This window comes from Triturus cristatus, chromosome 3_2, assembly GCF_964204655.1.
Source record: "Triturus cristatus chromosome 3_2, aTriCri1.1, whole genome shotgun sequence".
Taxonomy (NCBI): domain Eukaryota; kingdom Metazoa; phylum Chordata; class Amphibia; order Caudata; family Salamandridae; genus Triturus; species Triturus cristatus.
This window is the reverse complement of record NC_140584.1, coordinates 505,505,519-505,520,266: the sequence shown is the minus strand read 5'-3', so window position 1 is coordinate 505,520,266 and position 14,748 is coordinate 505,505,519. Positions and strand designations below refer to the sequence as shown.

Genomic DNA, 14,748 nt, shown 5'->3' with positions numbered 1-14,748 from the left:
CTTATCTAAACTGAAGAACCAAGGCATTTAATTCTGGCGATTGACAGCACGCTACAGGGGACTCCCAGCGCGCTACATAGATACTCTCCATCAGGAGGTTCTCTACATTGGAATTGATACCATGTCACATTCTAACCCTGATGAAGTCCTTTTATGGACGAAATACGTTGGCTGGGCTAATGCATGTATTCTTTCATCTAATTGTGAAAATAAAAACGACATAACTGAATACAAGAACTTTCATGACTCCCATCTACATATGTTTTATTAATACTACGATTTGAAAGATTATAACTGTACTTGACATTTGAATTGTTTAAAAAAAAAAAAAATGTGTGCTCCTTGATGCTATCATTGTCATTGGAAGAGAAAATATTTTTCCCTTAAGTTTGACCTCTTAGTAGTGGTGTCAAGTCAAGTTTGAGCACTTTTGTGTGACATCAGATTTTGAGGACATATTTACTGGTGCGGCCCACACTACTGATCTAGTACCTCTTAAACACAAAGATACTAAATCATAAAGGAAAAAGAATGGAGAGAAAATTAAATTATTGGTCTCCAGCTCTTGCATGGAAGTGCATTTCTTTTTAGCACTCACAGTGCAAGAGAGCCAGTGGCTGGAGTGGATTGAGCAATGTGAATGACAGGTAAATAGGCCAATTGATGAAAACGACTCACCCAAAGCTCTTGCGTCTACGTATGTATACATGGACCTTTTATATATTTTGCATTTTTATCATATGAGGCTGGCAACACAGCTAGAGCTGTCTCTAGGCCAGACTATCTCTACAAATTTTATATTCTCCTCTTTTTTCATTTCGTTGATATTTCACTATAATCATACCGCTTGAATATATGTCTTAGTGCTGGCAGCATTCCCGTTTGAGGCTATTTGCAGATGTTTGAAATTGACACATAAGATTAAACTGGTCCACTCCACTATAGTCAGTAAACCTTGGTGTATGTAAAAGTGTGAAAAATGAAGATGTGATTTCAAATTATACAGATCTGTTTTAATGCCCTACTTTTTATATTCTACTCACTTGTGATATCATTTCATTGGCTGAGAACGTCATACCAAAGCCTCCGTCTCATTACCGATGTTATATCAGGAGCAGCCTGGGAATGTAAACACATTGAACCAAACTTAAATTTAGAAGCACATTTGTAACTTTTGGCAGTACGTCTTGGCCACTTGTGCATGTTTTACAGGAAGGGGCTGCCTAAATAAAGCTCCCGGTGTTAAAGCACTCATTCATTCCAGCCCCCAGAAATATGTGGTTCTTGGCACAGTATTGCTTCTTTTGGACTGTGTCTGATCTCACGTTCAGTTTTTTATTCTCTTGCATTTTTATTCTCTTGTATTTCCAAAACCAATGTTGTTTTGAGAGGGAATAAAAAGGGGCCCTTTTTCACACCGTGGCACTTGAAGTTTTCAAAGGTCATCTTCACAGACGTCAATTTCCGAACATTTTTCATGTGCTCAAAGTCTGTTTAAAGAAAACTGCAACTTGCATTGTTTTCTTTCTCCTCAAACTATAAACATTACACATTGTAAACTGATGGAAATTTACGAGAACTTTAACTGCACTTTATTCGTTCGTCATAAAATGTACATTTAAATAAAAATGCTAGCAATACTTCTATGGCAGATGCATATGTCTCTTTTCGTTGACATTTTTGTTGCATTTATTTTCATTTGTAAACTGGCTGAATAATTCCATAAATGTAGTACACGCAGCCCGTACTCCTAGGTTAAAATTGACGAAATAGGTACTTTGTGTTGTGACAGCAACACCTGTTATTTTCAGTCCTACTAATCTTCGAAATCTTCAGTGCTAAGTGGTACAAGTTATTACTACTTGCAAAAATGCGTGTTTGTGTTTCTTTCCCCGAGTATCACTGACGGCGCCTGTGCCTTCACAGATGTGAAGAATGCTTGCAAAACAAGGGCCGTCGCTGGCACCCTTTTGCTATCATGAAAACACAGCTAGAGGCATGGTGCTCGATGTCAATTTAAGAATGGGACACATGCTTTGTAATGCTTCATTTCTTTCATGTAATACGTAAACATACGCCCCCTATGCAGCTTTGCATATCACGTTCCTTAAACAGCTGCGGCCGGCACTGGTAAGTGCGGTGAGGCGGGGCGGGGCAGGGCGCAGCAAGGGGGCGAGTCGGCAGAGGACGGAGTAGGTATTATTTATTTAAATATATCTATTCCATCCTCTGGTGATATCACCCCGCTACCACCACGCCCAGGGCCGTTTCTACCATTAGGCAAGAGTAGGCGGCCGCCTAGGGCGGCAAATGGGGAGGGCGGCGAAAAACATGAGTTTGGGAATATCTAATGCATTCATTCTTCTAGCCTGGATGTCAGGGGGAGAGAGTGATGGTAGTAAAAGGAGGGGGCGGCATTTTTCAATTCTCGCCTAGGGCGGCAAAACACCTGGAAACGGCCCTGACCATGCCCACCCCACCGCGCTTACCTGTGCCTGCCGCCGATGCCCTTATATGGCTGCAGGCTGCTTTTAAAAAATCTTTCTCATTTATGATTTCAAATGCAGGGATGGATGTGTGTTGTCCCTCGCAAGCCTCTATCTCGACATTTGCAGCCAACACCAGTAGGGCCACACATTATGACTGGACTAATTAATATTTATTTGGCAGATTGTTTAGCAATCAACTACATCAATAGGAGAGAAGCACTCAAAAATCAATCTCTATCACAACATCTTTGGATAATAAATAAAAAATGAACACATTCAGTCCGTCAGCATATCCCCGATGACCAATTAATTCATTGTATTGTCCGTTTTTATTTTTCATTCTTCTTGGACAACAACAAATAAACATATTGTCATCCCAGCCAATGTGTTTCGTCCCATGAACAGGACTTCATCAGGGATCCATCATAGTGAGCTTTCAAGTATAGTACCATCTGTAAAATGTTCTCTTCTCTAGTGACCCACTGTGATTGGACAATTTGTGATATGACCTACTACTATATAAACCACATAGCAAATTTGCTTCCATTTGCAAACTAATGAGTGTGCATATTGGACATCTCTAGTTTTCAATTGGGAGTAGTACTGCCTCCTCTCACTTCTTGAGCTCTGCAAGAAGCTCAAGACCTGATCGGCCTTGATGCCAGCGGAAGCGGGGCTGATGGCTGCGGAACACCACGCCGCGTAGCCTCGGGTGATCTAAGCCCCGCCCCCCCGGCAATGGCGGATTGCTCCTGGCATGTGTCGTGCTCGGCTTGGTAACTTCGGAAAGCGGATGAATGCGGCTCTCCTTGGAGATCGAGGCAAAGAAAAAACGTGCATTTCTACCTTGTTTCAGCGACGTGTTGAAACGTTGTTCTTTGGAGCTTTGTTTTGAGCCAAGCATCCGCTTCTATCCGCTCGAACACTCGCTACGAGAAGCTGCATGAAGCCACATGAACTTGCATGAGAGGCTATCAGGCGGGGGATTGAGCCTCACGTTTTGGTACACCCGCATTTTTTTATCAGCAAAAAACAAGAGGAGGTGAGGAGGATTGGAGTGGTGGAATTGGGGCTGAGGCGTTTTTGAGGAGGAGAAAAAAAAAAGCCTATAAACTCCTGTTTTAAATGCAAAAGTGGGGAAAGGATAGGAAAAGAGAAGAAAAAAAGAAAATATAAAAAACATCCGTAGAATTGGGTCATAGTACCGTTTTCTTTCCTTACTTCCTCGTTCCAGTACTGGTCACCAGTGACGGCCCGTGTAGGGCGTTTTACCGGGGCGGTGACGTGGCGCAGAGGAGGGGCAGGGTGGGGGGTTGCAAAATGCAGCAAACGGCCGATTTCAGGAAAGTTACGAAAAAAAATTATAAAACGAATTTCGTTTTGCGCTGCATCGCATTTTGCATACATTACGAATCACAAAAAATTCCGATTCGCAATGCTATATGTCAACAATTTGCAACTGAATTTTCAGTGAAAACGCATTGATAGGTTACTGACTTCTCAAAGAAGATGGCAACCTATTCACATAGGGGAAGGGTTCTGGTATGGACTGCTTCCCTTTTGTGAATAAAATAAAAGTTTGTTTGTGTGTGGGCAATGATCAAGGGGACCACCACCAACTCATAAGCAAACGTGTAAGAAAAAAAAAATCCTGCTGTGAAATGAGCTATGATAGGTTGTTGACTCCAGCAGGCTGCAATCTCTGAGAAAGCATCCAATCGAAGTGTTTCACAATTTGCAGTCTACTCCATGAATATTGGTAAGGTAAGCGAATTGTGACCCTCTTTGAATTGTGATTTTGCAAACTGAACTGTTAGAACAAAGGTCAGTTTGCAACTAAGTCTGAATTTCACATTAGTTTTTATTCCTTTGACTTTCCTAAAGCAATGCTGTTTTGAGAGGGAATGAAAAGGGCACTGTTTCACACAGTCACACTTCATGTGCTTAAAGGTCATCCTGTCTGAGGTCACTTTTCCTTGGGATGTGTTAATGCAGTGCCTTTAAACTGCAGCCAAGCCAGAGCAAAGGGATTCTAGTGCCAGCCATATATTTTTGTCAAATATGTGGGTGGTGTAAATACAAACTACAGCCCACATATGATATTTAGCTCCCATGCCAGGGGTGCAGTTCTATCTGTGCCGTCTATTTTTGCCTTAGAGGAAAGTGAAATGGACCAATTTTATTATTACCAGTTTGGAGAGCACACACTGTGGCACTGATGCCAGTGTCACATTCCTTTGGCACTGTCAATATTTCAGTAGCTGTCTATCTTCCTTCATCCACGTTGGAAGTACATTCGCCCTTTTATATCTGAAGTCCAATGGATAAACTTTGAGTCAAGTACGCATGCTTATGTCACAAAAACGAATTATTTACATGCATGAGCTCTTATATACTGCAGTTTTCTATAGCGAAACTATCCTTCACTTCTCCGACGGAATAGCTCAGTGAGTTTAACATTCTTTTTTTTTAAAGCAAACTTCTGATCCGTATATCACGGGTTCGAGTCCTGACCCTGCTAAGATGAGTAGATAAGTTGGGTTATATTAGCCCCTGCAATTTACAGCACATGAAGCGCTATGTAAGAACAAGTTATTGATATATTTTGATTGTTCAGAGCAGCTCCAATTCGGTACTTGAGCTTTAGTCATGGACAGCTGAGTAAGGAGATGTGACGAAGGGAGACTGACAGGTGAGAGATCCTCCCTCCCACAGGTGTCACCAAGCTAAGGCAGGCGAATGGAGAAGGCACAGAACACCATTCTCAGGTTTGTCAGGAACTGGGCCGGACTGGCCGTAGCGCGCATCGGGCATTTCCCCGGTGGGCTGCAGGGGTGGGGGCCGGTTTTCTGGCCGTGAGGGCTGGTTTTGTCACTGGGGGCCGGTTTTGCAGCAGTGCTGAAATATCAGCTCCCAGTAACAAAAGCGGGAGCAGGGCTTTTTACTAGAACCCCGGCCACCCCCAGGACCCATCGAGCAGCAATCTGCCAGGGCTGGTTGAGGTTCCCGGTCCAGCCCTAGTCAGGAACCATGGAAAGCAATTGCAACGAATGACTCGCATTGCGAGCCGGGCATGGGCTTCTGTATCAGGTTATTCCCAATTTTTACATCACAGCAATGGGAAACAAAAGTTGTGACCATCTGCTGTAAGGATATTAATGGATTTTCTCATTGCCCTGTGATTCTCCACCTCCCTTTGGAAGCATAGACCCAAGCTCAGTGGTGGAATGGAGGCTGGCATTTTCACTCGCCTTCTTCTGCCTTTCTCAGCCTTCCAAAGACCTAAGAGTGTATGGAGTATATGAGCAGTGCTCTGCCTCCACAGACATCGCATATCCCTCCCAGGGCGGGTCTTTGTAGATCTGTGCTGACAGAGGAGTTTCAAAGCTGCACTATCATGGCTCTCAGGGGACCTGTCAGGATGTTGCCAGTGGCGTAACATAGGCCGCCGCAGTCCCCGCGATGCAGGGGGCCCAAGCTCCAGGGGCCCCCTCAGCACAGTACCTTACCTGAGAGCTGCTGATGAAGTCCGGATCCTCCTCCATGTACCTTGCAGGGGCCCCCCTCAAGTTTTGTTACGCCACTGCATGTTGTTTGTGTTGCTGTCTACTCCATGGAGAGCACACCTGCAGCAGGAAGATAAGACATCGATGGGGGTGGGGGTGGGTGGTTACAGACCAGGTTTTATTTGTAGTTGTGTAGGGTGGAGGGGGAGGGCATACTGAGCGGTGTTGGTGGAAAGGCAGGTCATCCGTTTGCTTTAAATTTGAGAGAGGTGAGGATAAACAGTACACAGGTTCTTGGAGTGGATGGCAGGATACTGGGTAATGCGCTTTAATGTTGAGAAGAGGTTGTTAGTGGCGAGACTGGTGTGTGGCAGCAGAAGGATGACTGTGGGTGGGGTTGGTGTTTGAACACTGGGTGTAAAATGAGGCATGGGACTGAGACAGGTGTGTTTGTGGATTGCTCCTCCAAGACTGCGCTAACTCTGTACAGCGGGGGGGAGAAGAAATGGGGGCAGACTTAATATAAAATTGTAGCTGGGGTAACTACGAGTAAAGGGGACGCTTTTTACTTCTGGGCTTGCGTGAAATCACTGACCAGGTAACTCTTGTCTATATGATGCCACTCAGAACTCATTGATGAACATACCTGTTATGTACAGTTAGCCGTGTATAATTCTGTATCTCCACTTCAGGTGGATAAAATGCAGGCAAAAGTAGGCAGCCTCTTAGCCTATGTGGGGAAAAATAGTCCAAGCAAAATAGAGTTTTGTACACACGCAGCGTTGGGAACCGATTTTGCTTATAATTAATTTCAGAAAGAATAAGTAGAGGTTCAAAAAAAGTATGCCACCTTCTGGACACAGCTTTGCAAACACATGCTGGCATTGCAACCCCCAGTAACATACAGGGATAAAACAACAGGTGAACTGAAGGAGTTGGGCCTACCCCCCGAGTTATAATGGTGCCAAGTGAAAGTGATAGAAAATAAATCAGGTGGCTGAAAGCACACACCTGACCCCTGAAAATGTACAGATAAAATACTTCCTCCGGGAGAACGTCTTGAATATTCCCGGTCAAAGGTCAATTTATTGTAGTTGTTAATGAACCCTCCCAGTCAGGGTCCTCAAGCGCCTAAACAAAAGGTGTCAGTCAAGGATCTCTTTGCAATAAATAGTTTCAAGAGATTGTGTAACTTTTCCCTCTATTCTGCCTGACATTTTGAAAACTACAATATTCGTCTAACTTGTGAAGAGATCTGCCGCCTTCTCAGCGGACAGCAGTCGCACGTTTTCTGGGAAAGAGAAAGAAAAGCTACTTCTGGCCTGTGCCATGAACATGGGCTGCACCTGCACCCAGAACAAAACTTCATGCACATTCCTCATTAACCTGTGCTCCTTGCACTGCATGAAGACATTCGGTGACACTGGGAGATAGACTCTGAGCTGCAGCCAGCACAGGTCGAAAGCATGGAGAGCAGCCCTGCCAGGTTGTAGTTTTGTGTATTCCTGTATAAAACAGGACTACAAGTGCAAGGTTTAAAAAAAAAAACCTGGACTGGACTAGCACATCATACATTGGCTTGGGAAACTTGGCAGCTCCGGAAGAGGTCATCATTCTTCGAATTTATGACCTCCAGCGTCTGCAGCTAATGTTCAAACTAGTGCTACTGAGTCGGGACATGCACAAATCAAAAACACAGACGCCCAGCCCCATTCTGTGCCTTTGTGCTTGTGCAGAACTTCTTCCTCGGGTGGCCACTGGCAGGAGAAAAGTTAAAGTGTTGGGGCGATCCCCAAAGCATGAGCACCTCTGCTATCTTCTGCAAGAGGTGGGTGCGCCTGGTGGCTCTTCCTACTTCCGTTCTGGACTATCAGGCTGGTGGCTGCGGGTAGTATGGTCACCAAGAGAATTGTGACCTTGGGCGCCTCATCCGTGACCCAGGTAGACTTGGACACATTTTAATGATTTGTTTTGAATTGCCTTAATGTGATCAATAGACACGCAGGCATAGTTATGACAGTGTTCTCGGGAAATGGGAGCAGCTGGGAGCATGGCATGCCTGGCCTGGTGCTCAACCCCAGTGGCAAAGTCAACGCGGGCATCAAGGATCTCCTTAGGGGGGCTGCTTGTATGGTTTAAGTGCCAATTAAACAGCTATCGATTGTAATTTATAAACACCAGGAGACATTTTTTTTTTAAGTTTAAAGAAAAGTTTATTGGATATAAAGAAGAAATATAACAATTCAAAATACATCATATAGCGTAATATAACTCCAAAATTGATTATAGAACAAGAGAGATGAAAGAAAGAAAAGGAAAGAAAGAAAGGAAAGATAGAAAGGGAGAAGTGGGAAAGAGAGAGGAAATCATAAGATAAATAGCGGTATCGTAACTAGAATACAGCATGTAAACATTTCGGCGAATGATAAAAATAGTATGAATAACAAACGTGCATTATACACTAAAATAATAACAATAGATAAGTTAAATTTTTCTATTAAGTTTACGGAGGCTTGGATACTTCTTCATTACAAGGAGTATGCAAAGGTATAGCACGAGCAGAGGCATTTAGGAAATTGGTGACTGGTAACCACAACAGATCTCGTTTAATGGCCAAAGCAATTGGATAGACATAAGCTCGGTCTAATCTGTGATTATAGCAGACGCCATACCACCAGGCTTGGAATGAAATGTTAGAGGCAGTTTTCCACGATTTTGTAATTTGTTGAAATGCAACGGCTAAAAGTAAGTCCACAATAGAGGTGGAAGATCTGAGAGAAGACCATACCTCTGAGACACTACCTAGGAAAATATGAGCATAAGAAAAAGGGATATGTGTGTGAAAAATTTTGTTAATTTGCTGCCAGACTTTGATCCAAAAAGTGTGAACAAGAGGGCAGGTAAAGAGCATGTGGTAAAGATCTGCATTAGGGGCAGGGCATGACCAGCAAGTAGAGGGAACAGTAGGGTCTATACGGTGTAGTTTGGCTGGAGTAATTAGGAGTCTATTGTAAAGAAAAAATAAAGTTTGTGTGATATTAGCTGCTCTTGACGACTTCCTTATTTTATTCCAGATCTTTTCCCATATTAAAACGGAAAAAGATATACCCAAATCCACCTCCCAACTGCATTCCGTTGTAGACTTAGTACGGGAAAGAGATGTAGATCTTAATTTTTTATAAATAGTGGATGCCGAGGCTGGAGTATGTAGAGAAGAAAGTGTGAGAGGAGAAGATGTTGTATGAATATGGACTGAGGATAAGATATTGAAGGAATTTAAAGCAGTAGAAGTCAATTGTCGGTATTTCGATAGATAGGAAGGGGGAAGAGAAAAGCGGGTGCGAAGTACAGAGAAGGGAATACAAGCATCTTCTTGAAATAGTTGATGGGTCCACTTAAGGTCAAGTGCTAGCCAATCCTTCCAAAAAAGGGTCCTATTTTTGATTTTAATATGTTTATTATACCAAATTGGGGAGTTTAGAAAACGGGTACGATCATCAAGACCTCCAAACAAAAGAGGCTGAAAATTCTTTCGGGCATTCTTAAGAATGGGAAGTGACATTTTCAATGGGATATGAGTTAAGGACAAAAATTCCTCAAAGGAGAATGGATGGAAGAAGGAAGATTCTAACTCTACCCACAAGGGACGAGGATTAAAAGTGTCCAGATCTGTAGATAGTAGAAACGAAGAGTGTTTGAGAAAAAACGATGTGTGATAAGAAGAGAAGTCAGGGAAATTGACTCCACCCATATGCTTGGGCTGTTTAAGTTTGGAGAGAGACATCCGAGGATGTTTATTTTGCCATAAAAATTTTGATAAGATACCATAAATTTTTTTGAAGCAAGATTTAGGAATATTAACAGGGAGATTGGCTAGGTAAAATAAGATTATCGGAACTAACATCATTTTAATCGAATCTAATCTGCCCCACCAAGATAAGAATAAAGGATGCCATCTTGACGTAGAGTTACTCAAAGTGAGCTGTAAGTTTTTTAAGTTTAGAGCCACAGTATCTTTAAGGGAGGGAGTGAACCATAGGCCCAGATATTTAATTTTAGAAGTGTTCCAGTGAAAGGAAGAATCTACAAAATCTGCGTGAAAACAATATTTGTTTAGAGGGAGAATTTCGCATTTGTCAATGTTGAGTTTGTATCCCGAGACTAGAGCAAAAGCAGAGACTTCTGATAAAAAGGCTGGAATGGATGATTGAGGACTTGAAATGAATAAAAGAATGTCATCAGCATACGCTGAAAGTTTTAAATTGCTGTCTGCATAAGGGAAGCCTGTAATGTTAGAATTCAAACGGATTTTTGTTAAAAAGGGTTCTAACGCTAAAATAAATAAAAGTGGAGAAAGGGGACAACCCTGTCGAACCCCTCTATGGAGGGGAAAAGAAGAGGATATAAGGCCATTGGCTAAAATAAACGATCTAGGAAAAGAATATAATAATGAGATATATGCAATAAATTTGGGACCAAAACCAAACCAACGGAGTGTGGAAAAAATAAATTGCCAGTTGACTCTGTCGAAAGCTTTTTCAGCGTCTAATGCAATGGCCGCTAAAGAACCTGGGTGAGAATGGGACTTACTAAGAACATTAAAAAAGAGACGAGTATTATCTGATAAATAACGACCTTTAATAAAACCAGATTGTTCTCTGCCAATTAACCGTGGTAAAATATTGTCTAGGCGAAGAGCTAGAATCTTTGCAAAAATTTTATAATCTAAATTAATCAAAGAAATGGGTCTATAGTTTTTACACAGAGTAGGATCTTTGTTGTCTTTAGGAAGAAGACATATTAGAGCCTCTTGAAAAGAGCCTTCAGATTTTCCAGAAGAAATGAAAGATAGAAACAATTGATGTAATTTAGGAACAAGGAAAGAGGCAAAGTGTGCGTAGAATTCCATGGTAAAGCCATCTGGTCCAGGAGCTTTGCCCTTTTTAAGTGAATGAATAGCTTTAAGAATGTCACTGGGGAGTATATCTGAGTCCAGAGAGGAGAAATCAACATCCGGGGGAGATGGGGAGGGAATAGTGGCTAAGTAATGGGAAATGTCAGCCAAAGAGGGCGAAAACTCAGGAGTATAGAGCGTTTGATAGAAATTAACAAATTCTGAGAGAATATCTTTATCTATATGAACAGTTGTGTTATTAGAGGTTACAATAGAATCGATCCTTGTGCGTTCTTTTTTAACCTTAAGATAATTGGCAAGTAGATTGCCAGATTTATTCTGAGCGTTATAGTATTTAGCACTGGACTTCAAAAGAATTAGGTTTGCAAATTCTGTAGAGAGTTTATTAAAAGAGAGTTTGGCTTTAATAAGATCATTCAGCGTAGATTGATTTTCTGTTATATAATACGAATGTTCCAATTTCTTAATTTGTGAATTAAGAGTTTGAATAGATTGCGTAGATGCTCGACGCTTACGGGCCACGAATGAAATAATGAAGTCCCTTGAGGTAGCTTTAAAAGTATCCCAAATGAGTTGGGGGGATATATGTGAAGTGTCATTTTCAGCAAAAAATAAGGATGCAAATTCCAGAAATGATGATGAAAATTTGGGATCTAATAATAAAGAGTTGTTAAATCTCCAATGTTTAGTGCCTTTGTTGGGGGGAAGTAAATCTAAACTTAAAGTAACTGGAGCATGGTCTGAAATTAGAATGGATCCTATGTCCGAATGGGAAATATGTTGTGTGAGAGGTTTGGAAATAAAAATATAATCAATTCGGGATTGGGAGGAATGTGCCGGGGAAAAGTATGTGTATTCCTGAATTGTAGGATGACAAAGTCTCCAGGAGTCTACCAGAGATCTTTGTTGAATAGTGGAAGTGAACTGGTTGTGCATGGAAGAAGGAGAAAATCGGGATTTGGATCGCCTGTCTAAAAAGGGGTCTAAAATCATATTGCAATCTCCGCCCAATATTAAGTAGTCATCCGTATATTGCATTAAAGAAGAAAGAAGGTGAGGCCAAAACGTTTTGTCTAAAGTTGTGGGAGCATAAATATTGAAAATGGTTAAGGGGATTTTGTTAATCAATAATGATACAACAACCCACCTACCCTCAGAATCATTCTCTTGCTTCACAAGTTGAATGTGTAAACGTTTGTGACATAGTATAGTCACACCATTTCGTTTCCCTGAACCAGGCGAAGCATAGACATGGCCTACCCATTGACGACGTAGTTTAGTTAATTCACATTCAGTTACATGAGTTTCTTGCAATAACGCAACATCCCCTTTTAAATTAGCAATATGTGATAAAACCCTTTGACGTTTAATGGGAGAACCCAAGCCTTTGACATTCCACGATACAATATTTAAAGTCATCTAAATATAAATACTAACTCTTCAATTATCGTAGAGACAGTCATATGTAATGTTTACTAACTGTACAGTGCACGTTAAATTAGTACCAGAAAGAAGTGCCATAAAAAACTGTTGAGAAAAGATAGCCATACTTAAACAAGTAGAAGAGAAATTATAACACCAAAGAGAGAGGTAAAGGTATAAGACAGAAACTGAGAAGCTAGGAAATAGAATATAATGAGGAAAGGAAGAACAAGAGAAGAAATTATAGATTATTACAAGAATGTAAGTAGAAAAAAGAAAGAAGAAGAAGAGGCAGGACTGAGATAAAAAATACAAGATATGAGAGAAATAACAGAGCGCCCAGCATAAGAGATAGGATAGGGAAGCAAGGGCAAAAACAAAAGAGAAAGGTGGAAAGACAAGGAGGATAGAAGTAGAGAAGAACAAGATGAAAGAATAAATAAAGCACATACCACAAAAAGACATGGACAAATGGGGATGGTGGAAGCCCATGAGGAAAACAGCACACCAAACGCGGGGTACCCCGATACAGAACGGAAAACGAAGACACCATCCAGGCAGTGGAGATATGATCACGGAAGGACGATGATATATTGCTGCTTCTAAAATAAAGAAAAGGGGAAAGGAAGACCAATTACAAAGGGTATACGAAACTTATGATCACATATAATGACGAAAAACAGAAGAACAAAATTAATATAAGCCAACAACATTTAGAATAGATAAAGTATTCGTTTAGCTATAAGATATAGGTTATAAGTCTTAAGTGTCTTCAGGTCTTTGAAGTACGAGGAATTTCCATGTTATCTTCAATACAAGAGTCAAGAAAAGCTTGTAGACGTGCCGGGTCTTCATAGGTCGTAGTTTTGTTGTTAAGGGTGACTTTCATAAGACATGGGTGAAACAAGCCAAAACGAGCATTGAGATTCCGTAGTGCAGGCCTCATATCCAAAAATTGTTTCCGCCGGTCAGCAGTTGCTTTCGCATAATCCTGAGCAAAAAATAAATTATTACCTTGCCAAGACACTCTCCCTTTACTTTTGGCTGCATGAAGAACTTTAAGTAAGTCTGTGTATTCTAAAAAGTAAAGAATGACACCACGAGGCTTGGAAGTAGAGGAAGCAAACTTAGAATTTTGGCCTAGTCGATGAGCTCTTTGAATGTTCAGTTTTGGAGATTCAGGAATGTCCAGCAGGGTTGGTAGAAATGACTGAAAGAAAGAAGGCGCATCGGAGCCCTCAATTCCTTCCACAAGGCCATAGATGCGTAGGTTGTTGCGCCTATTACGATTTTCCAAATTCTCAATCTGAGCCTTGAGATGAGCGACCTCTAATTGTAATGGAGGTATTTGAGCCGTGACAGACTGAATGGAATCAACGCGTTGAGAAAGCAGTGAGGACTGTTGCTCCATTTGAAACCATTTATCCTCAAGATTCTGGAGACGAATGTTGGTCTCTTCCATATGAGGCTTAAGTGCGCGAATTTCTTGAAGAAGAAGTTCCATGGATAACGTCGTTGTAGAGCCTGTTGGAGACGGTGGGTCTTTTTTGACACGTTTTGTAGAAGTGGTAGATGAATTTTTAGGTAATTGTTTAGGATTACCACGAGGTAAGTTGGACTGAGTAGTAGTGGCATTGAACTGCGTAGTTTCAGGGTCTTCCGTATTGTCTTGCAATACACTGAAGGGGTTAGGATCACTCATCGTAGTGCTGTCACCCAGAGTAGAGCCAGTACGGAGTGCACGGGCTTTTGCCATAGTAAACCACACAATAAGATGTAAAACGTGTGGAGAAATGTGGATACGCAAATGATTAAACGCAGAAGTCCAGCCAAAAATGACGAAAGTCAATGAAAAAAGGAGAGAGATGAGGCAAAAAGCATTTAGAAAAGTACGCTGCACAGGTTGTTTATAAACAGCAAATCTTCAGAAAAACAACGAGAGCGACCTTGCATAGATAGAGAGCAAAAAAGCCATGACCTCGAGCCAACTCTGAGGAGATAACATTCTGCGCCGAGGTAAAAAACAAAATGGCGGCCACAGAAACGAGCGCGAACGAAAGTGCGCTGAGAGAGAGTGAAACAGCTCACCCTGAAGATCGAAAATGGGTTCAAATGAGAGCGCTATGTTTCATATCTTCTTGCCAGCGCCAGCATCGTCCCAAAGATGAAGAAAAGATGCCTGGTGGAAGCTCCGGTCCTCACGTCCGTAAGGAGCTCCGCGATCCGGCGGCCATCTTCTTTGGCTCCCAAGCCACGCCCCCAAACACCAGGAGACATACTTAGAGAACCACAGGAGATGCCACAGCGAGTCTGTGGAGACAGTAGGAGCTAAATACAGACTGGGTTTTAAGAGTAATTAGACCTTAATTCTAATCTAGAATAACACGTTGTACTTTGGATAAGCCAGAAATATGTC

General features: G+C 41.8%; 1 protein-coding gene across 2 annotated transcripts in view; it reads left to right on the top strand.

Annotated features, from left to right (window-relative positions):
- GALNT18 (polypeptide N-acetylgalactosaminyltransferase 18) overlaps positions 1-14,748 on the top strand; it is a 1,553,208-nt gene that overhangs the window by 538,619 nt on the left and 999,841 nt on the right. The window lies entirely within an intron of this gene.